This window comes from Pyrgilauda ruficollis, unplaced genomic scaffold, assembly GCF_017590135.1.
Source record: "Pyrgilauda ruficollis isolate IOZ18807 unplaced genomic scaffold, ASM1759013v1 scaffold152, whole genome shotgun sequence".
Taxonomy (NCBI): domain Eukaryota; kingdom Metazoa; phylum Chordata; class Aves; order Passeriformes; family Passeridae; genus Pyrgilauda; species Pyrgilauda ruficollis.
In genome coordinates, this window is record NW_024513877.1 from 315,438 (window position 1) to 341,273 (window position 25,836).

General features: G+C 33.7%; 1 protein-coding gene across 18 annotated transcripts in view; it reads right to left on the reverse strand.

The window, feature by feature from the left end:
- MEF2C (myocyte enhancer factor 2C) overlaps window positions 1–25,836 on the reverse strand; it is a 135,568-nt gene that overhangs the window by 87,288 nt on the left and 22,444 nt on the right. For 2 of the 18 annotated variants that reach the window (XM_041461716.1, XM_041461713.1), the window contains exons 1-2: window positions 22,828–22,930; window positions 21,955–22,167 (exon numbers count right to left, since the gene is read on the reverse strand). The exons of 15 other annotated variants lie outside the window; for them this stretch is intronic. The gene's annotated coding sequence lies outside the window, so the exon portion shown is untranslated. Of the gene's footprint in view, window positions 1–21,954; window positions 22,168–22,827; window positions 22,932–25,836 lie in introns of those variants that run through there. One more of the 18 variants, XM_041461714.1, reaches the window with a different exon arrangement.

Here is a 25,836-nt window from a genome sequence, read left to right on the forward strand (position 1 = left end):
AGGAAAGATAGCATGGAATTTGCTGAGCAAAAAGGGTAGAAAAATGCCTCATGGGAGAAAAAAAATTGTCTGAAATAACTGGCTTAAAAATCTATTGAGGAAGAAATTTTCTGTTCTATCTTAGTGGGATATTCTACACATTTTATTTTGTCTTTAGTGGTTAAAATCAGACAAACATTAGATATATTTCTGTTAACAATATTCACATGAAAATAGAGAAAGAGATAAACCTAGGATATACAACACGCTGAGGAGTTATGTTGTGATATAATAAAGAGATAAAAGAGCTGCAACTTTGTATTGGCATTACTTGCAAAGATATAAATAGCCTCATCTAATAAAGTCTGCTGCTCAACCATATCATAGTTTATATTTAGTGTTTGAAAACTGCGCTAGGTAGCTAATTCATAGTTTCATACTAATTTTCATCCAATTAGAGGATTTGATCTTCTAATTTTTCCCAGAATTGCAGTGTAACAGATCAAGACTTGTAAAAGAAAAATTTTCTACCGAAAGGGATGGTGTTTACCACAGAGTACACCTGCTACTCTCTGTAACTACAAAAGCCACAAGTGAGCATCTCACCCTATTTACAGAACCTCAGCTATAACCACTCCACTAGCACATGCAGCTGGATTTATTTATTTCTTGCTTGTATACAATGCACTGCATTTGGCAATAGCCAAGGTAAAAAGTCAACATCCTTTACAAATATCAGACAACAGACATAAGATATTATTAATTTGCAGAAGGAAAATACAGTGGAATTTTCTGGATAGTCTCCATTCTATCTTCAGTGAGCATTTTGTTTGTCTAACAGGGTCACTGGCAGCATTGCTCATCTTACAATCATCCTAAAAGCATGCTGAAAAAGCAAAAAACAAAATCAATACAAAGATAGATTAGCTAAATCTTATTGTGGCTATGAATGTACATTATGTGGCTATGAATGTACATTATGTTTTCGCAGAAACTGCACTTTTTTGAGCTCTATTGATATGTAAGATGGTTTCTGATAAAATATATCCTTAGAAACAGGCAGCTGCGGTGAAAGTAGCAGGTAGCATAATTCAAAGAATTGTATTCAGGGTTGGGATGTAAACGTGTGAGATCTGCTCCCTTTTCTGTCAAAAATATTTAATGTCACTCTCATTTTTTAGTCAGTTTCTCTGTTGGAAGTCTGGGGATAAGGAACTTGTGGATTTGCCCATGCAAATGTTTTGAGAACAAAGGACAGTGAATATTTGTTATGCAATAGAGAAATTCTAAGGGCTATACTTCTCATCTGGCATAATCAATGAGTATATAAACAAATAAAAAACTTAGAATATTAAAAAATATATAGAAGTAATATTGAGGGCCAAAATTATGATCATAAATATATTGATATCTATATGTAAAACCACTAATTTCAGAAAGTTACAGTTACCTGGCATACCTAATGCATTATATGTGTGTATCTATGTTGTCGTAGCTCTATCAACCTTTGTGCTAATCTATATCTTCTTGAAATAAAGATATTTGGCAGTACTGTCATATAAGGTCCACCGTGGTACACAGCAGATACATCAGCTTCCTGTTTCCTTCTCTCTCTTACAGCATCCTAATCAGCCTAATTAAAGCTTAGTTCATTTGAAATCTCAGATGGCAATTTTTTTTACTCTATCCCACTGTGGTCTTTTTTTAAAGAGAATTAAATTTGATCTTCTGACAGCAATTATTAAATGATCCCAACTGGCCCCAATTAAGACACATGGCTCACAGGCCTCAAAATCCAATAAAGTGCCAATCCCTGTCTTTCACATGTATATCTCCCTTTACCTTGTTTTATTTTCTTAAAGCCAATTAAGTTCATGTTAGCAAGCACAACTGAATATCATTTGTAGATTATTTCAAGATGAAATGCATCACTTTATTTTCACCAACAATTCTGAAGTAGGGACAACACATTCAAAACCATCATTTTGAAATCTCTCTTCAATTCACCTATCTTTAATGATCTTCACTGTTCTGCATATGACCTACATATGCTCACTTTTAAATTACACCTGACAACAAGCAGTGACTAGAGAAACATATTAAATACCCATGGTCTGAGTTCTACATTGCTTACAATTCTCCTTATAGTAATACATCCCTTCTGTAGGCATTTCCACTTGGTTGTCACCTCTCTACTGCAGAAATTTAAGGAAATATGATGTTCATGTAAATTCTGAGGTTAACCTTTTTACCTCTAGTTTCTGATCTAATTTTTCCACACATGTGCAGTGATAATCTGTGAAGAAATATTCCAATGATTTTACATAAGGGCAGGTAGCCCCAGGATTTGGAACTCATTGATTGTGTGGTACTCCAGGGGAATAGCTGAATTAAAATCACCCTCACGAGATTGAAGTAACTTCCAAACATATCTGGTTCTTGTTCTAAACTCTAACACTTGCTTGGAAATTTAACCTCTATCTTTTCTCTGAAGAACAAATGGGACAGATTTATCTAATGCCATTTGGTTTAGGTCAAAGCTGAGCAGTGTAGTGTTCTGCTAAATTAACTGCAATGTAATTGATACTGTTTGACACAGTTTTATGACCAGGCTGTTCTCTCACTATTAAAATATATATAAAATTGCATATTTCTGCACATTCACCCTAAGTACAGCTTTGAGTAAATACAGCACACATTTTTTGTCCCAGTATTTCTAATGAATTACCATATAAAATACAATAAGGTGTCCAAGGGTCATCAAAAGATTAGGTACCAAATAAAAAATGCAACAACTTCCATTGTGGTATTTTTTTCTGAATTTCCTTAATTTGTATACTGAACATATGTAAGCATGATTTTCTTTAATACAAAAAAGTAAGAAAGGCATTAATTTCAGTGCAAAATTCTCTTTACTAACAGGAAAATGTGCAAGTTTATGTAAAACACCATTAGACACATCTCCCGTAGAGCTGGGAAATACACTTTTTTGTTTTTGGTAAAAATTAAAAAAGTTAAAGTGAAGTCAACCACTTCTCAAGTAAAATATTTTTCTTTTTCTTTTCTTTTCTTTTTTTATTTTTTTTTTACTTGCAAATATTATATTTAAGAATTAGAAAACATTGGCTCGAAAAAGCAGGCAGCATTTTTGCTCCTGGAAATGCTATATGACACCAGTAGATTTGAATGCAATAAAGCTGAGAGAGAATTTCTAATAAGGCATTGAAATTTCTGAATATTTTAAAAAAATTGCAATATATTGTTAATTACTTCTCATTGTACTCTAATAAGCCCATACAAGATATTAATTTTAGCTCTTTTGCTAAAACAGCAAACCCTGTAACAGATTCAGTGCAAAGAGCTGAAAATATCCTGTGGAAAAAACTCAGTACAGAGATCACATCAACCCAAATCCTGCTATTACTCAGTACTGCAGTGACGTGCAGATGTTTGTAGTGGTTTAAGGAGCCAGTGGGGGCTGGAAACTCTACATACTCAACTCCAACATGATTGCAATTGAACCTCATCAAAGTAAGAGCTCATAATTTGTCACAGAAAACAGCCAATTAACATATGTTAGAAAAAAACTCCCTTAAAGATAATATACGATTAACAATCCAACGCAGCTGTCATAAATTAAGTCTGCATTTTAAAAATAAGTATTAGCCTGGGTTTCTCAATGTTTACACTGACAATAGAGACTGTATTTTAAAAAAGCTGCAAAGAAGAAGCCCCTAGTAATAGTGTGTCCTCCAGTTTGGAGTTAAGAGTTTTGAGAGATCCAGCACTTTTTTGCAGTTCTAGCTGTTCTGCTATAATAGTTAAGACCCTCGTCAAAACACAATGACTATTTTGTTTTAGTGCTGTTTTAAAATGCAGACCTTCACTGTGAGTGAGGTGGCCTTCACTGATATACTTTGCTGTCAACACAATCCTCTGAAAACACAGCTTCTTTTTATTGCTACCAAAAATGCATTTTAAAGATATGCTGGCCCCAGGGCCAGCGCTGTGATCTTGGCTATTCAAATGCATAGCCCTGAGTGAAACTGCACTCCAAGCAGTCCTGTTATTTCATACTTACACTGCTGAAAATTAAATCTGAATGCTGCCTGCAACCATAATTTTTTATAAAGAGAAGGATTTAAAGTAGTTTACACAAATACATGCATGGAAAGCATATATATTAGCATATATGCTAACCCGTTGCTTTATTAAAATAGAATACAGGCTGTGATGCCTAATCTGAGCAACTATCTTTACTCCTCATATTTTACACAGCACCATTTTAATTCTTGAAACACTGCATAAATAAGCTGCTGTTTTTTCACAAAGCATTATTCATTTTTCTTCCTGTTATTATTTAGGATCCCATGTGGTGACCAGTAAACTCTGAAGTGACTTGAATAGTACCTTTTTTTGTATGTGTGTGCATATATGAGAGTGTGTTTGTGTTGACATGGTGATGTAAAAGGAAGTACTTCCTTTTTTCTGTTTAATAGAGATCATAAAAATGCAAAGTTTTGAAACTCAGTAGTCTGACTGGACATTAGTCAGTGTATTTTTAAAAACGGTTAACTCCTATTCAGGTATTCGCTGTCAAAAATGGACAAATTTAAGTTGGTGCTAATAAAGAACAATACAATGGCAATAGTAAAAGTAAAGTGAAATGAGATTTTTTTAAAGGTACTTTTGTCACCTTTAAAGTCCTTCAAGAATTCAGAAATGCTGTTTCCATTAATCTTACAGGCTGGAGTTTCTGTCATCAGCACAAAATTAATTCTCTTAAACCAGAATTTGTTATATTGTTACTGAAGTGTCTGGTGACTACAAAGCTATGGATTCACAACCACTGAACTGGCTAAGACTTTTGAATATGCTAAAACTAAATATGCTGAGAGGTCAAAAAGAAAACCTAAGTGTTAAAATCTACTAATGTGAGCAAGACTGTTTCAAAAAGATCAAAAGCACTGATATTTCCAAGCCATTTACCTGGACCACAAATGGATAATATTGTAATTTCTCACGATGATATATTATGATAAAAAAATCATTATGAATTACTGCCCCTTTTGGCAAAACATTGTGAATAATATTAGGGTTATGCTGCTTTCCCACCCCCCCACCCCCCCCAGGGGTGTGTTCATTGATTCCTAAGCAATCAGTAACATTTTTGATTAAGATCTCAGAAACAGCTGAATATCCCAAGGCTTCTCTACTACTGAAAATTCATTATTCTACTGTCCCCAATTAATGACAGTAAACTATGCAGCCTCAAGCAAAAGAGAATAATTTTAATTTTGCAATTAACAGAAAAAAAGACTGGCCAAAATTCATTCCATACCTACTAAATTGTTATGTTTGTAACAGAAAATTCACTTTTGGCTCTAGAGACAGTTTGATGTGAGTAATAGTATTCAAAATGCAAAACAGTACTTTACAAATGATACAATAAACAAGAGTCAGATGAGAACTGTATATTTTTTCTTATACTTTTTCAGAATAAAACCACATTTTGGATAAGACTTAAGGTTAGTATGTCTTCCTGTTTATAAATCTGCTTTAAAATATTCTGTTCATGGTAAGAGCAGAATAATTGAAAAAAGTTCCTAATCGTATGGAAATATTGTGTCAGAGGGATATCCTAGGTTATAAACTTAAATTTCCTCTCTTTGTAGGTAACACGAAGATAATTTCACACCTAGGTCATGCATAAATGGCCAGTAAATATCAGTGCACTGCTATTATCAGCAAATTTTGTAAGAAAATGTATCAAATTGTTGTTTATCACAACATCTCCAGGTAAGAAATCTCCAGCATTCTCTTTTATACATTAGATATAACAAATAATGCATGATGAAATATTGTAAGTACATTCTTCCTGCTATCTACCCATGTTGTGCTGTAAAAGTGAAAACTATCTGAGTCAGTAACAGCTTCTACTAAATGGAAATGTCAACAGCATGCCACAACCTAATTCAAGATGTTTTAAAAATTATTTCAAAATCAGAATGTTTGCAAACACAGTTCATGAAAATAATATCCCACTTCCTGATTGCTTCTGTGCATATATAATTCTGTTGGAATCTTTCTATTGGTTTTTACAAGCTGAGACTTTGGAAAAAAGTTGAGAAATACTGTATTAAATGCCCAAGACCACTTTAATATCAAAGCTGCAGATTTCAAATGGCCTTAACCCAAATATATCTATGGCATTATCCCATTTAAATGAAATAAAAATATGCTGGTGCTTCTCAGTCTTTACAATAAGTCCACTGCTTGGGTCTGGAGAAGAGAGATGAGTTGCCATGATGTGAAAGGCTCTAAATCCTCACAGATTACAGTAGTGTTATACAGTAATGAAGCATTACAAAAATTAAGCACAAAACATTCAAACAGAAATATTCATCATCATCATCATCATCTCCTCTTACTCTCCATGTGCCATGTTAATACAAAAGTTCTGTTCCTGTTACGTAGAAATGAACACTGAGGAATTAAATGGCTCCATTCTGCATGAAACAACTATAAAATACTTTGAATGTGTTCAAGAATAAATTAGGAACTTTAACAATTACAGCTTTTGCTATCAAAATTCCTAAATTACTGAGAATTTTGGCATAAATTTACTGGGACACTTTGAATACTGTCCTGTAATTTTAATTATCCAACATTTTCCCATACCAGCTCATGGATTTACTTTTCAACACTAGCATCCTGGGGCAAGAACTAGCTGATTTGTTTCCCATGTTAGAAGATCTTGTTGCTCTGTTGTCATTTTTGCCTTGGCTCCAATAGATGGAAGCAAATCTCTTGGTGGACTGTAAGTTTAGTGTGGTTTTGGGGCTGTTTTTTCAGGTTGAAGTTTTTACTTTCATATTTTTTTGTTTGTTGTCTGTTATCCTTTGATGTTAGATTCCCAGATAATTTGTTCCAGTTCACAGAGCAGTTTCCTCAGATGAAAACCATGTATTGGTGAGTCTGTAGCTCCTGCTGAAATGTCTTGCAGGGATAAATAGAGAGTACAGCAAATCTACACGAGGTTGTTTCTGGAAATTCTACTGCTGCATGATTCTGTAGAAAAAGCCACTGACAAGACATATGCACGAATTTATTGTATTAATTCAGATGTATATAGACTGGTAGTTGTCATTCTTACTGTACAATACCTTGTCTGCTAAAAAAAGCATTGAAACGACAAGGTGCCTACTTTTTCAAATTTGGTTAAACCATTGTATCACCCATTTCTCTTCATCAGTCAAAAATCCACTGATCACAATGTACAGTGTCATGTCCATGGTAGGCTGGTTTTAGATGGATTTAAAGCACAAAGTTTTAAAACCACAGCTCATTCTGCTCAGCCTGCCTTATCTGATAAAAAAAGCAGAAGAGCAGCAAGAATGGAGTCTGGTGCTATCTGGAACAGACTGTAAGTATACTTTCAAAATGAAGCAGGCTTTGCACCTGCCACAGAAAAAAAAACGTATTCTGCATTAAGACAGATATGCATACAGGAGAATAGTAATTGCTTGTTTCCTAAACCCTAAGTCAGAGTCATGGTCCGCTGCCATGTAAAATGGTGAGATAAGATGTTCATCTTTGTAAGACTTGTCAACCTCAATTAAAGAGGTGTCAAATGCTCTTAGAATGCATGGTGTATGGTCACCCTGATAAATGCATGATGAAATATTGTAAAATGAAATATTCCCCAAGTTGCTGCAGTCAAACTAGCATATGCTGTCATCCTGTTGATTCTCACAAACCACTCAGGGTCAATCAGGGTCAGATTTATGTATAGTGAATTCTTTAGGACAGGGACAGTATCTTCCTGTAAACTTCAACAGTGCAAAGAATAACAGGTTAAATAATGGGCCTCCAGTCATAAGACTCCACACCTGTACAGGTAACAAAGATATTTCAACAATGATGTTTTAAGGCACTATGCTAACAGAAAAGAATGGGTTACTAGTGAATTACAACCAAGATCCTGATTACTGGGAATGTTAAGGGTAACAAATTAATTCTACAAATATTTTCATATGCCTAGCATCCTGGCCAAATTCCAATCTGGATCATTGTTCTGCCATACAAATTGTAATGCAGCTGAAAAAGAAACTCTTTGCTTTTTGTTTTAGATAGATTTCATAACATAAAATCATAGATTTTGTCCTGTTTGAAGTATTAACACTTCACCATGGCTCTGCTTTCAGAATAAGGTGAACTAATGGTGCTCCTTGCTCACATTTTATTTCAAGTAAGTTGTGTAGAGGTCTATTTCATATGCAATTAGAGAGCTTGTATATTAATGGGAATTTCAACTTATCTGAAGCAAGCAAAGCCTTTCTCTTCTACTTTTCTAGAAAAATAACACAGAAAAAAGATGCTTATAAGAACTTACTTTCAAATTAATGAAGATTAATGAAGACATGAACTTTTGGTATCCACCTCTCCCTATTAATTAAATTAATATCTACATTCTGATAAAACTGATTACAGTATGGAGTTTTTGGAAATACCAACTTAGGGATGACTATAACAACGCTATGAAAGAAAACAATGGATTAAATCTTCATTCTTGAGCATTGTCTGAATAAACCTAAATTGTCTTTCCAAGGCTGAGTCTCCATACAGTTTTGTCAAATACCAATACTGATTTTGACTAGATTTTTAATGTTTGATACTTCTTATGCCTGAAATATATAGCTTGTAATTAATCAATTTAGTCTTCAATTTTCCAAGGTACAGGTGGCAGAATTCACTCATATAAAATAATTCATCATTACATTTTGGATTCTGGTTTGCTGTCAAATTTGTATGAGATTTTAGTAATACATTTAGTTATATTTTAATGTAGTTTTCTCCCCAGATTTTGGCCATCTTTCAAAAGAAATGTGTGAAACTTTCTACTTGACAGGGTCAAAATCATTTTGGATTACAGTAAGACCTAACATTACATGGAAACAGGATATATTTTGAGCCTGGTCTCACTGAAAGAAAAGTAAGTTGTGAAAAAATATGGTACAACATAGTACATTAAGATTGTTAGTAAGAAATTACAAGTATTTTAGTCAATATCTATTGTGATATTGATATTTTATAAGTATTATAAATTTGAATCCTTTGTTAAGTTCACAATGAATATTAACATAAAATGTCATATTGGTTTTGACTACTGCTAGACTTTTTTACATTTTACTGCAGAAAGTAGACCCAGTGTTACAGTTGTGGGGTTTGTCGCTGTATAGTAGGATTACATGTCATGCACATTATGAAAGCAAGAAGTGTGAAGGGTAAATATGTCCATTGCATAGAAATAATGGCTCATATCATCAGGGCTGTGCACCTGTTGGAGTGTGCAGTGACTTTTTATTCTTCCCTGTTCATGGAATAATGATCAGTAATTAGTTCTACATCCTTTTTCTCTTCTGTCAGCTAGGAAATAATGAAAAAATTCTTAGTTTGCATTTTAGGAATAACTGTGTAGTCTCTCTGAAAATCTGATAATATTGTAGTATAACATTTTTCTCTTGCTGTCTTCAGTAAGTCTAAGATTTTTAAAGATTAGCAGAGCCCTTCAGAAAATACGTTCTGCAACTGGAGTTCATTTTTAATCTCTTGCTGCTCACCAATGATTTGACCTGAGATTATGAACCAGGTTGATACCTTGATCAGATTCCAGCTTGAACTCTCTGTTCTGACTTTTTGCCTCCATACACATGTATCTTATTTACCTTTTGAGGTCCTTAAAATATAAATACATTAGCTACATAGAATGAAAGAGAAAGGGAAAACACTTTGAAAATGTGTAATAATGTTCCAATTTTGCATATATTTTAAGTAAAACTGGAGTTTAAATGAACATTGCATGCAATGTCCTGAAGAGACGAAGCTTCCATTAGAATAAAAACCATAGAACTTTAAGAAATTGAACAGCTCTGATCTGTTCAATCATCTGACTTTTCTGGTGTATCTAAGTACATCTTAGTATCCGAAATCATGTCAATGCTTACGGCACCCCATATTTTATCCTACCTTCTCTGTGAATTTCCTTTGATAAAAGGGGAAAAGTTAATCATTTTAGTTCATTTTAAATAGACTAAAAATATGTTCCTGATGCCATGTTGTTAATTTTAATGCAATATTCCATCTTTAGATCACTAAGCAACAAAATCTGAACATGTCAAAATTAATGACAGAAAAAGATTTCAGAAGTAACCTTCACTTATGCACTCCATCAAGTCCCAGCATACTACAATGAGGATTGAAATTGAAGGAGAAAGGGAGAATTTAAAGTCCTGAGCAGATGCTAGTCCAAATACATTTGTTCAAGATATGAAGAAAAAAGAGAATATGTATTTGTTTGTTAAAAGATGGCTTTTTTGTGTCTAATACATTAGTGAAATTCTTAAAATTCATCCTCTCATAAAGATTATTTGTGTAATACTGCCAAGTTGAGGATCAGCCTGGGTTATCAGCCACAGAGTGGTAAGTCCCAGACAAGCAAGATAAGCTGTCTTTTTCTCCTTTCTGTTCTTGTCTAACAACCAGTTTCTAACTGCATGCTGAAAACCAGGTAATCGAGTAACAGTTTCCCTCAAGTCTGTGATAAATTTTGCACTCTGACACATTTCTTTTTTAGTTGTATAAATTCATACACATGTAGGGCATAAATCTCAGAAAAGTTACTTAAATATCCAAACAAGAGGGGAAAAATAATATAAAATATTGTCATTCTTTAAGGATACTATTTAGTGACCTCAGTGTGAATCTTCTTCTAGAACGAAGTTCCAACCAGCATTGAAACACGTTATCTATTATTGAATGTAGTAGTTTTACACTTCTGATTTTCAGCAGTGTTTTCAGGAACACTGAAACAGTGGAATGTAATATTTAGCAATGATCTGTAAAATGTGCTGTATACCTTTCCCAGTAATTGATCAATATTCTCACTGTGAGCATCCAGCATAGCATGACTAAGAACAAGTAGTGTGTTAATACTGGTTATTCAATCTCTGAACTGTAACAGAGCTAAATACTAAGTACTAAGAGCTAAGTACTTTGAATAAAAACACATTAACACACCTCTTTTACCATTTTGTATCTAGGGAAAATAAATCATAAGCAAAAAAATTGCATAGTATTCCATGATGCCACAATAAAATTTGCTCATAGGAACCAGTGCTGTTAAAAACACCACATTCTGCTGAGATTGTTGTTCAAGGCTTGATGATTAAGTTACCCCAAAGACTATTCAGTAATGAGGATTTGTAAATTCCCAGCTTAATATTATGTGATACTTTTAGATTGTTTCAAGAATTATTTGGGCTAAAAGGTTCCTTGGCATTGTTATTGACTGTAATCCATTGGAAGACTACTAAAAATAACAAGACAAAAACAAAAACAAACAAAAAAAAAAACCCCACAAACAAACAAACCAAAAAAAACCCAGTTCAAAAAGTCATCAATTTGCTAATCTTACAGAGTAAGGAGTTTGCACAGAAGTAAAATTTAGGAAGATCTAAATGTAATGAAGTTAAATTCAGGTATGCATGTCAACTTCGTCCACTTCAGGGTTATTTTTTTTTTTTTCTCCCTGAAATTAATTAATTTGTAAATATTGATGTAAGAAGAAGAAACCACCCACCAAAAACTATTTTTTCCCACTCCGGACTAGCATTCATTTAGCATCATGCAGTCTAGAAAACACTCTGAATTGTACTCATTTAAATCAGATTATTTCAGTAACTTGCACCCATGAGATAGTGCAAAATTCAAAGGATTTAAAATCATTTAAGAAGACACCATCACTTTAAGCAAAGTCTTAATGGGGCAGCATTTTACTTGGTGAAAGTAATTGTGACATTGGTACAACATCCAAAAATAGTAAACTTGAACAAATATTTAAGTCTTTGCAGTACTATGACTTGTAGCCCCAAACCTACACACATGACTGTATATGCCTAATTTGAAGCACTTAAATAGTTTGCTGAGGACTGCAGAACTCTTGTACCTAAGGTTAATTACATATGTAATGGTTAATATGAATAAAATCACACATATTGTTACTGTACCCTGATAAGTCAAGCAAGCTGATGAGAATTTGAAATCAATGAGTATGTGAGAGATGAAAAAACAAATCCTTCATGCAGTTAACATGAAGTCAAGTTTTGTGCATCAAAATACAGTTCTGTATTCAGGTGAAAGCGGGTATTATCAGTGTGTGGAACAGTATTTAGAGCAACTTGGTAAAAAGTGGCCCAACAACTTCCATAACTCACTTCAGGTTATAAATTATTAGACTGAAATTTCCAGACATGGAACAGAAGAAAATAGATTATGTCTTGTACAAAGTACTTCATAGATGCTCACAAGTGCAGAATCCATTTGACCTCACTGAAGCCATTAACATGTGGCATCTAGTCTAAGCTTCTTCAAACATAACCTTATTAGTTTATCATCAATGAGAAAAATCAAGCACCATACTAACATAGCTGTAAGCATCTCACTGCAATTACAAGAACACTAATAGAAATAACAAGATGCGCAGCAAGACCAGCAGACAAGAGGGTTCCTTTCCATCTACAGTGTTGTATAGCTGAAGCCTAATGACTTACAATGCATAATAGGAAGAAGAAAGGGATAATTCCTTGTAAAGAAGAGGAATAAAGATTCCAATACAAGTTTTAGAATTACATTAAATGTAAAAACAGCTTCTGTATTATTTAGTAAGCAATCAGGTTGACATACTGTTTATGTTAACACAAAAAGGTTCATGCTCTTGACATGAAACATGACACACCATTAAGAAGTCACTAACCATAACTACATCAGTGGTATGCTCAGGCAAAAATAAAATTTGAAGGGGAATAAGGGAAAAAGAAAATTTGGCAGAATAACTCCAAGTACTAAGGAGAGGAACTGGAATAAATACAGTCCTAATAGAAATTACACTGAACAATAAGAAATACATAGAATATATATTTAATTTTAATGTTTTCTGATAAGTATGTATGGTTCAAGACAGATTTCCTGGAGAAGTTCCTTACCTGAAGGCCTACCTTGGCAAAGAGCATAACTTGGCAACCTAAGATGTGATGATCTGATTCCTAAAATATGCTGTGGGGGTGGTTGTATCTGTCAATATGATATTTGTGGAGGACTTTTTGAAAATAGCCATGATCTGAACCGTTAAAGATTTCAAAACTAAGGCAGCAAACTTTAAAATCAAACAGCTACTTCATAGCAGAAAAAGTAAATAAGTGAAGATACAAGGCAGAGGATTGTACTTGCTCAAGACAGGATGGGAGTGAGTTACTGCATTCCGAACAGGCTGCAAGTGACAGAGCTGAGCTGCTGGAAGCCTTTCTAGAAGGGAATTACAGTAATCCATCAAGAGGGCATCTGCTGCTGCTGCTATTAGGTCATCACAGATAAATAAGGGCACTGTCTGCATCAAGCACACAACTGAACAGACATTTTTCAATCTCATTCACTGCAGAAATCTCCACAAAGAAGAGGGGGATGAACTGGATAATAAATTTTTACTACAATTTCTTACTTCCCTCAAATCCCCAAATCAGACTGTAGTGATGTGTAAAAAGAGAGAGAAATCTCCTAAAGAAAAAAAAACCATGCTGGTAAGATCTGTGCTTTTGCTGTGGCCAAAGCAGAGATAGCTGACAATATGCCTCCTTTCACCTGGCCTACGTGAAAAGAAGAGCTACATTTGTGGAATCCTTTGTGCAAGAGTAACCCAGCTTCTTATTGCTCAAACTGGGACAAAATCTTTGATATTTAACATTCCTGCAATACCCATGAGCACTCACTTCATTACATGATTTTGGTGTCTGCCAAACTAACCTTAAATGTCAGCATTTTATCATTACTCTGACAGCTTGCACCACAAAATTTTTGGCTTCTACCAGAATCCCAGAATACTTAAGGTTGGAAAGGACCTCTGGAGAACATGTACTTCAAATCCCTCATGCAAGTAGGAGAACTAGCATTTGATTTCCTCATGCTTTGGCAAACTGAGATTTTCTTGTATTTGCACATGTTGAATTGGCCTATAAACTGAAAAACATGTTGTAAGTTACAGCACACAAGACCTCCTTGTGTTCATAAATCACAAAATACTTAAATATGCATATAAATCAAAATGTCAGGAAGTTTGGTTCATCAATCTGAATTAAGGTAAAAAAAATATGACATGCATTTTTAAAACTTTTTTTGTAAAAGTTACATTTTGAAAGAGTATCAGATTGTTCACACTATTCATGAATTATTAGTATTAAAAATATTAAAATTAGTATTAAAAGTATTAAAAATTAAGTACCTATCAGCCCCCAATGAACAGTAAGTAACTTTCTTAAAAGAGAAAGCTTATGTGATATAGTTTATGAAAATTGTGGTAGCATGATTATTAGAAGCAACAGCTTGTACTCCTGTAGCCTGACTGAATTTGAAAGAAAGTTCACAATGGAGTGGGGGAATTAGCTGAACTTTCATCAACAGCCTTTATGAATAATTCAGTATCTGCCCATCTCCTCTTATGTCTCAACACACTAACAGCTGCAGCTCTCAAATGACAAGTGTTATTTTTTTGAAGTTTCTGAAAAAAATACACTGATCATAAAATAATGCATATAATAAAATATTCTTTCTATCCTTTTTACTTATCACTTACAGACACTGGTGAAGTTTTACAGCAAAAGTAGAAATTTTCAAGTGGAATTTTTGGAGTTATGTAGCAGATCTACAGAAACAGGTGGGAAAAGAATTCAGGTCTTCTACTAAAACTTTGGTCCTTTATCTTAACACAGCCACATAATATATTCATATTACTCTGTCCCTGAAACCTCATTTAGATCAGCTTTGTGCATGTACAAGCTATGAAATTACACTTTCATAACACCTATGGCTTCATTCAGATAGGAAGAAACTTTCTGCTCTGAGGTTTTAGAATCTAAAGTTTTTTGTAACCTGCTGTGTGAAAATTTCACACTTAAAGATGCCAGAAAATAGAACATGTTTGGTGAATATTCTGATATGGATAAGAGTTTCACTAGCAAGACTTCAGTAAATAGAAAAAGAAGCTTAAGGGGATAGTAATGCAAGTTTCCATGTACAACGAAGCCTGTACCACTAGTCCAGTTTTCGGAAGATAAATGGCTTTCACAGAATATCTTCTCACACTTCAATTCAGAATAAAACTGTACAAACCTGCTTATATACTTTTTTATTAAGCAAGATAGGTAATAAAACCAAAACCAGATAAATTTTACTCCATCAGAAAAAGACCTTGCACAGTCACCAGGCCTTATTTCTTGAAGGAAGAGATCTCTCAGATAAGGTTGTATAAACAAGATGGCTATTTTTCAGTGTTATTACATAACAGTGGGTATTTAGGGAAGGAAAATATCAGCTTAATATAATGCTGAAATGCCTGGTTTTCTGAGAAGCTACTGCATGCAGAAGTTCTGACTGAAACCTTCAATGGACAAAGTCTTTTTGACAACACAAACTTGCTGCTTTGTCCTTTTTTTTTTTTCTTATTACTTCAAAATATAGAATATTTCTGTCCATAACCCAGCTTCTGCTAATAAGAAGTGTACTCTATGCACAAGAGAAGAAAAACTCTCTGCCTAGCATTCCCTATATAGAAAAACATGATGAAAATTAAGAAAGTACTGAAGATTTGAAAGTGATCCTGTTGACCAGAGATGTTCCTTAAACATCTGCTTTACCTTCTTGTAATGAACTGCTTCTTTTCTCAACTCCAGAAATGCCCTGGTTCTTCTCATTCAATGAAATGTCAGGATCTTTCAGTGCTTGAATTGCCCAGTGGGTCTGATATAGGCCTGACTTTAACTGGGATGCACACTGAGCATTTGAATAAGAGCTTTCTTGCCTGGAATTTTTCTAACAACATACTGAAGAGAGAGGTTTCATTCCATAACATCAAATGTATATTTTCTACAAAATAGAATCTACACAATCAGAAAGATAAAATATATGCTATGTTTTCACCTACTTACATTTGATATTTTCACACTTAAGTTTTCAAACAAACAAAAGTGGAATTGTAAGATGTTCAAAGCAACAAAGCTATCTGTCCATTCTTATTTTTACATTTTTCAGATAACAGAAATAAAAAACTGGGACAGTTATGGAGACAGTGTATTTGCAAGCTTAATGACACTACCAATTAAAAAAAATTAAAATGGTATTAATAGCTTTGTCAATTAAGCTTAGTATAAGATCATTTAGAAGTGTTACCATGAAAGACCTCTTTGTTGTCAGTTGTATTAACACTGTCAGCATGCTTAAATTTTCTGAATAATGCAGAAAAGGACACACAAAATTACAGTATTTTTCTTCAAACTAATAAGTTTATAATTAAAGTACTGTCTATATTTTTGCCAATGACAAATGTTAGAGAAACAGAGACTATAATATAATTGACTAAATAATTGATTTTTGTACATACATTTTTTTTGTGCTGAATATTGTGATGGGATTCAAAAGTAATCATTTGTAAGGTATCTCTTGTAAGGTACTGCATAAAGACAACTTCTGAGATTGGTGTACACCACAGCAATTCTGTCCACTGTGTAAGAGTTAATGGTCATCTCTGTCTCCATCCAGACAGTCCCCTTCTCTCTTAAATGTGTATAATTTTTTCTTGAGTAATGTGTTTCTCCTGCATCCACAGGCAAACAGATTAAAAAATGATATCTGTATTTTTATAAAGAAAAAAATTCCCCACACAAACAGTCCTTTCACCAGGGGCAGTGCTAGCTCAAGCTATCATTACTGGTGAAGAACCATGTTCTATGAATAATACATTTTGGAGGCCAGCTCACATTACAAAAACTGTTTGTTTCTGCTCATGAAAAACCCACATCTAGCCTTACATAGGGAAAAAATCCGCTTCAGCCAACTAGAGATGGTGATTCTCCCATTGGAAACATGCTACTGGCAGGACACTGGAAAGTATTTTCACAGGAAAAAGCCCCAACTGTTCTACTTCCTTAACAGCAAGAAAACCTAGTCTTATAATATTAATTATATCTTAATTTTCCAGTGTATAATCATACATACAACTGATATCTTTAATGATATTCTCAAGTTATTTATGTTACTGTTGAAGTGTAAGATGGAAATATATGCAGGATTTACTGACCTGTTCTATAAATTGGCTTATCTGAAGATACACAGATATGTGCATACTGTCACTTAAGTATTAATGTTTATTCCTGAAACATTACTGGGAGACTGAAAATACTAGTTCCTATTCGGTAGCGATGAAAATAAATGGAATACAAAACTTCATATAAATTAAAAGCTGCAGTACCTGTGAAAAAATAGCTCTCAGTCTATTGCTTTTCTGCCAATCATTTGACCAGTTCTCTTAAGATTTTGTTTGGTTTTTTTTCATAGAAAGTGATCAGCTATGTAAAATGAAAAAAAAAAAAAAACCCTGAAACACCCTCTTTATTTCATATCTTCTTACTTATTAGATATCTACAGCAGAGACCAGCATTGATGTTTGAAACAGAATCTGAAACTGCTTAACATTCAGAATAAAGTTCTATATAGTAAGTTTTCAGCTTTGGAATTTATCATCTAATTTGTCCAGTTCAGATGTGTATAAATTTCATCTTTTTTACCAGATAAGATTCCATGTAGGATCATAAAATACCAGGCAAATGGTGTTAAGATTCTGGTGTTTAGCATTTAGATCTAAAAGCAACATATTGTTGTACTAAGCTGCAATTAATTTTATAGGCTTTTTAAATTATAATTTCTTTTTTGGAAGGGGAGGTTTTTTTGTTTTTGTTTTTAATAAAGGAACCATAGTCAATATGCTTAAATTTAAAAAAACATCAAGGCTGACAGGTGACATAATGAGAAAATGTTACATTCTGAAGTCTTTTATTTGGTCTTTACCATCTTTCCTGACACTTCAGAGAAATATCAATTCTCAATATCAGCATATAAATTGTACTCTTTTAGAAATATATTAAATTATTCGTTTCACTTCTTGCTGCCCAAACAACTAATAGGTGTGTTGAAATCTTAGTCTTAAAAGGGTAATGGCTAAGTCATAACAATTTCTGAATTTAAAACTGAGCCTAGCAAACAAGACATAGAGATAGTAAAAGAAATCATCTGAGGACCCTATTTTCTCTGTCTGCTTTTTACATTGTATGTGATAACTGATACACTGATGCTATTTGTCTCCTTGAAATGCCCACATTAACAAATCTCATCCTAAAGTAATTTTAGGACTAATTAAAAAGTTGAAATTATTTCCAGAAACTTTGAAGGTCTAGGTTGTAACAGACCTTTCCAAAATACAAGAATACTATCCTTAAAAAACATGCAAACAAATTAAAAATAATGCAAGAAAAACAGGGGTTACAGTCATCTTTTAATTCAGCCTGTCTATACGATCAAGAGAAATTAGGTTTGGTATTCCTACATTTATTTTTTTTTATATCAAAATATGCCAATACATAAAAAAAGCACATATAAAGACCCCACTAAAAATACTGTGGTTTTGACCCATAATTCAGAGGATTTTAAGTTTAGATCAATGGAAGAAAGACTTTTATTTTATATAGTAACTGTATATATATGTGTGTGGAGAAAGAACACCACGTATTTATGGACTGATTATTTTTATGAGGTCTAATTGAAGAGACATTTTGACAGTTTTATTTACAATTTAAGGCATACCCAGCAGCATGCATAGTGTGAAAACCATTAATATTTATATAAAAAGCACACACACATGTACAATATACACACATATGTATATGATCATATGTACATGATCATAAGAAACAATTTTACAGAAAAACCACTAGCCTAGTTAATGTCAGTCTACCACTGTTGCATATTTCCAGATAGCTTTTTTAACATAATAAACTATCAATTATACAAAATCTGCCACTGAGGGACAACAATGGGAATTCAGAGTTGTAAGTATATAAAGGCATTTCCCAAAATGAAATAGTGTTTAAAAATACATCCTAAAAATATAAATTTACTTAAATATATTTAATATATGTTAATGTATATATGCAGATATTTCAAAGCCAGCCAAGACACTAGGCTCACTAAACTAGTTTTCAATTTGGGGAATTAATAGAGATTCTAGCTGTTGAACAGCTTTTCTTTTAGCTGTAGAATAAAAAAAAATAAAGAAGCCAGAGCCATCAACCCGTCCGAACAAAGTACAATTAAAAGGGAAAATTTAGGTCAAAATAAAAGAACTACAAGCAATATCAGCTTGTAAACCAAATTCTCTTTTTTAATAAACATGTAAAATGCCTATACATATTTAATATTAGAGTTTTTTTAACAGTTTACACTTTAAACTTAGTAGCCCAGTGTGGAAATTGCTGTTGTCATCCCTGCCTTCATTGGAATAAAGGTAGAAAGCAATAAAAAAGGAACATAAAATTTGAGCTGTTGATTAATTTCTTTCTTTGGCAAAGACAGTGAGAACACCCCATCACCTAATAAATAGTATTTTTCTGGTTAGATACCTTCCATAAAGTTTAATTACTTATGCCAAGTCTTCCTTTTGAACACTGGGAAGAAAGGCAAGACATTCATAATAGTAAAAAAAAATCTTCATTTCTTTCCATCTATGTTCTTTTTTATTATTCTTTTTGTTCATGCTGTTAAGGCCAAAGGTAGAGCCGTTCATTAATGTGTGTTTGCACAGCATCATGCACAGGCCCTAATCTATGTTAAGACCTGTTACCACAATATCACAATAAGTGATAACATTAAGGTTTATAGTTTTTATTCTGTAGGCAATAAAGTCAAACTTTTCATTTTTTGATTTGTTTCTACTCAGTCTCTTACTAACTATAACTTTGCATGAGAAGGAACACATTATCCCTGTACATAAAATCCTTTTGTATAATGAATATATATTCAGGATACTTAAGAGTGCACATCTTTGGATGATAGGATTATTTATAAATTGGAAAATTTGTATTTATATTATAAAACTTAAAAGAAACACTATAATATTGTCTAAAATTGTTGGGATACTACATTTATTCCTGAATGGCCAGAATTACTGCCGCCACTTGAAACTGAGGTCTGTCAGCATTCTGTGGTGATTTCTATATACATACAATTGACAAATTTTAACTTTACGAAGTAGGAATTAAAAAAGAAATCTAAGGTGTTAAACAAACACCCTGTTCAACCCAATGCAAAGTAGTCTGGATAAACCCCCAAGACTGAACAATATGGAAAAAAAGAAAAAGAATTAATTTCTTCTCAGTTACTTAGGAAAGAGAATCTTGTATAAGTGACTACAGCAGCATGTTCTGCCACACTTTTTTCATAAACTGAGCCCTGTCAATGACAGTAAAACAGATTGTGTGCATCTGCTGGGAATGAGCCAGATGACAGTGGAAGAAACACACATGGATACCTTGGCACAACTACTAAAGAAGTAGAAGAAAAATGGACAGAAAGAAGAAGAAAGTTCTAAACTTTAATTAAAATGGATTTCTAGCAAAAGTGAAGTTATCTAAGAGTCTGTTTCTTTGCTTTAGACTGTAACTTACTAAAAGCCACTACATATTTATAGTCCATTATAGTAACATTGCCTTGTTTACTCTCCATGGTACTCATATGGACACTGTTACCACAGTGCTTGGTTCACAGAGAATTTGCCGTAGAGAAATACCATCTCATTCTACAGACAGGGAATTGATGCATGAGCAAAGTGAAATCCCCATAGTCATCTAAAAGAGGTTCTGGAAGAGTTGATTCCACGCTTCCCAAATTCAAACTGCCATCACAGACACCAGAATATCCTTCCTCTGCTTAGCTATGCTCTCAGACAAAAGTAACATTATACCTAATATCAATACAAAACAAGTAACCTGCTAATACTCTACCATTACAGGACATGAGCCTCTCACAAGTTGAATTAGCATAAATGATGATTGAGTCAGCTTTGCTATTGCTGCTTGCATCTTCTCAAGTTTTACTTGGATATATGGATTGAGAACCCAACATGGCTCTAAAAAGAATCAGCGAATTACAGTTGTCAGTACAGAACTGCCACCACAAATAGTGGTAATTACGTATTCTCACACAAAAGGACAACCTGATCCTCAGTAATAGTAAAAAACACTCTCCAGCTGTTGAGTTATCATGGCACCAGAAGTGCATGCTTATTCTCAGGAAAGAATTCAGAAATTCTGATGAGTCTGTAAAATCTTTTTTTCAGCTGTAAAGTAATTTACATTGTTTCCCTTTTGGTTAATTTAAGATAAACTAAATGAAGGTAGACCAAATAAACTTGCTCATCCCTCCCTCCCTCCCCCCCTCCCCCCCCCCCCCTCATTAATTGATCGGGGATTAGCGAAGCCATTATGCAAAAATTAAAAGACAAGCCAGATGCGATGAATAATTCATGAGGGAAAATTACACTTTATTCCTGGTGCACTTCCTAACTTCCCTCCGACTCCCCGCCTGCTGCAGATGACAGCCTTCCCTCCCTCCGGAGCTGCCTCCCTCCCTCCCTGCCTCCCTCCCTGCCTTTTTGAAGAATATTGTGTTCCAGTAAAAAGGACATACAAACTCTTCTGACTTTTGTTGTAATGTTTTACACACTTTTGACTTATACATCAGGAATAAAATTGGACTGCCAGCTGAGTAAAGATTCACACACCACCTAATGGTTTGAGCACCTTAAGTAATCTGGAGCACCTGGAAGTCTCATGAGGTCAGCAGTCTCAGCCTGTATATATTCTATCTACAGTGATTATTTGGTACTCTGAAAGTACTTCAGAATCAGATTAGAAAAACTGAATGATTTGTACTTGATGAAACCCATACAGATTGTTACATAATACAATTAACATCTAGCAGACAGAAGCTGAGGTATACTTTCCTAATCTGAGAACAGCTCTAGAAAAGCATAAAATGTACCTTCACATTCCATCTCATTTCAGGATGTGTGAATGGCAAGTACACACGTACACCCAAGAGGGACTTAGAAAACTGCTTAAGTCTGCTTATAATGCTCTTGATCAAAGAAGTGGTACATCTTTATACATTCTTCCCAGGGTGGTCCAGAAGAGAAGACAAGAAGATCTTCTTTTGAAATGTTTTATTCAAATGGTACCTTTGTTTCTAATGAGTCTGGAAAAAGAGTCAGAGTGGAACTGAGAAAAAGAGGTGGATGTTAATTAACAGCATGAATCCTGTATATAAAGCAGTTTTTAGTAGGTCATCAAGTCAATGAAGTTATGCTAGAATACACAAGCAAAGAACATAGTGTCATATATTACTTATGTCTTAAATACTCTTAAATAAATACATTATTATATTTTGATGTAAGTTCTCTTCATTAGAAGAGATCAGAACTTCCAAATTATAGTAAAAGAAAAGGAAAAAGTAGCATGTTTTTATAACTTATGAGCAACTTCAAGCTCTTGGATAAATACTAGTCAAGACAGAATATCTGCACAACTTTTTAACTGGAACTAACTCTTCATTAATTCAAGCATAATAATGTGGTCATGAAATCAGCTTTTGACTCACACCCACATATTCAACAGGCATATTAACTATACAAGAAATGGACTGAAGAGTCATGCATGCTAGGCCACAAGGTCCTTCCTAAAAGACCACCCAAACTCTGGGTGTGAAGATGAGAGAGAACATGCAAAAAAAAGGTTATTTTGGAACTACTTTTTCTCTTATAGGTTTATGAAACAGTCTTAGGTAGACTGAGAGATTTAGCACACCCTGGAGCTGTAATTCCTGTCTCAGCCAACCCATAATCAATTCATTACTCACAGCATGCTCGCTGTCCTCATATTCAAACACCTCTTCATGTTTCTAACTCCTATCCTAGAATTCAGAGCTTCATTAGGCATGGTATGTATCTGTTCAAAAGCAAACTCAAATGAAAGAATGAGGTCAATAAAAATTATGAAAGACTGTCACAGAGGTATTTATTACCTAGTTTTATGTATTTGGATGAATGTACTTGCAATTATAAAGGTAAAAATCAAAAGGACTATTTTCTTATACATTGTATTTTAGAAAGCAAAATCCAACTTTTCAGACAATGCAATAGCAAAGATGGCATTGAATTGGTTGTTTAAACTGGCTATAAGTTTAAACAGAAAGACATATTACAGGCTAGAAACATAGAAAGGATTGCTTTTTTTTAGTATGAGAGGTAAAAGAGATTGAGAGACTAACTCAATAGGTAAGGAACTATGGCATTCCAGCAAAATATTACTCAGTTACAGTCCTTCCTTTGATGACTATTTTATTACCTATACAAAAATGTAATGATCTCACATTTGGAAACCGAGGCTAGCTTTCTCCCACAATGTTCTATAACCAACAGAAGACAGAATTTACCATTAACTGCTCTATGTTAAGAGTAGAAAGTCTTTCCAACCAGGTTTCTCAACTCTTGAATTTCTGCCATAAAAATTAAACCAATGTTCATAAAGAATTTATAGATTTAATTTGTAATGTGGATTCCAGTAGACAACAGGACACAGCAAAGTAAAACCTAAATTCCCCTTTTAGATGCTGCCTCAAGCTCTTTCTAATTTTCTGAACACATCCCAACACAAATGTAAGGTTTTATTGAAGTTGATAATTTCATTCTACTCAGACATTTCATTGAAAGTTTACACTTGGGGGTTCTGAGTCCTTTTTCTTATACTGTTTTTCTTATACTGTTTTTCAGCTTCTGCCCTTCACTTGCAATTTTTTTACCTTGCATCTGTTGCCTTAAATAAAGATCATGTATCTCTTGGGAGATGATGATTACTGAATTGTACATTAAGGATAAATACATATACATATTTAAAATACTCAAAATATGTTAAAGTTTTTGGAATTCATATTGAAGGATTCTCCTCCCTAGTCTCCTTGGCAATTGAAACTGATGGGTTGCATTTGGGGCTGACAATTATTGCATCAAGAAACTTGTTCAAAATGTGAAGCACACTTTGAAACTGAATGTGCCGTATGCTCACCTTTTCAGTAGAAAGCCTGTATTTTAGAGATCTAGTTTACATCATGGTCACAGAAAGAGGTCTTTTTGAACAGACACAAGAGTGGGTATTTATTTAACTATTTAACTAAGTCTGCATATAAGAATAGGATGTAGACCAACATATGAAAATAGAATGCTGATGATTCTTTCTTTCACATATTATCATCATCAGAATCTCACAAAACTATGCATCTTTCGATTCCTTATGATTTTAAAGAGGCTTTTTAAATATATCCACATTGTATTTTGAATTTATATCTTTCAGACATAGGAGCTGTATTTTTAGAATGATATTTAATTCATAGAGCAATCTTCTGATCCATTAGTGGAATAACTTCCTCTTTCTGATCACATCTGGAAAACAGTAAAGCAAAAGGGGCGAACAAATACTTTCTTCCTGACTATTTTCAAAATGGCTTTTTATCAGAAATCTGTAGAAGTGTCCTGTTGGAGTAGTCACAGAAGTGATGGTCTCATGACAGGTTTGCTTGTAATCATATACATAAAAATGTGGTAGAACAGAGTGCCATGTTTTATAGTGGTGACTTTTAGAGACTTTTAACAGAAAGCAGATCAAGAAAATCATCACATAGGTGACAAGTACTGCTCTTAAAAACAGGGCAGAATGTCCTTCTTTTTTTGTCATGGCTCTGTTGCATGGCATATTGCTTCTTACTGTTATATATTGATTAAAAAAAAAAAGTTAAATAAAAACACACCCTCCCTCCATTAAGAAATCCTTGCACCCTCAGTTATGGGTATTACTACATGATTATTGTATTTGCGGGGTGCCCCATGGCAGGAAGGAGTGATGAATCTGACTCCATGTTCTTAGAAGGCTAATTTATTATTTCATGATACTATATTATATTAAAGAATACTAAATTAAACTATACTAAAGAATACAGAAAGGATACTTACAGAATGCTAAAAAATAATAATGAAAACTCGTGACTCTCTCCAGAGTCCGAAGCAGCTTGGTCCCAGTTGGCCAATAAGTCAAAACAATTCACATGAAACCAATGAGACAATCACCTGTTGGATAAACAATCTCCATCCACATTCCAAAGCAGCAAAACACAGGAGAAGCGAATGAGATAATATTGAAATTCCTTTTTCTCTGAGGCTTCTCAGCTTCCCAGGAGAGAAATCCTGGGCAAAGGGATTTTTCCAGAAAATAAGACTGTGACATATGATTAGAAACATGGGGAAATAATCTTAATAGCATTAAAAATATGATGCAAAATTAGTAATTTTTCTATGGCTTGCTTTTTATCTGTCATAATGATTTGCATTAACCCTATCACCACAGTATCACCTCTCATGCAATTTTTAAAAATATTAAATTCCAGAAAAGATAGCACCCGGTAAGGATGCTTTCTAGATTACTATTTTGCATGTCTCCACTCAGTGTAATACTAAGCCTGTGACACTATCTACTGGAAGCATAATTGAACTAAATGCAAGGTTCTCAATTAGGATTTAAGTACTGGAACATGTACTGAAACTAGGTTTTCATTTTGCTTTGTCAATAACAATTTTTCAAAAGCCCACAAAAATATTAGTCCAACTTGTATGACAGTATTACAGGAAATGTAGAATATCATTCTTCTCTATCTATCCTATGCATAATCTTTTTTATGGCAGCATCAACAATAAAATGGAAACACCAGATCCTACTGTTTTCCCTGTGAAGATATGCAGATTTCTACTACCAAGGATACAGCTAAAATTATGGGACATTTGCTTCAATTAGGTAGCTTGGCAATCATTTAATCATGTTT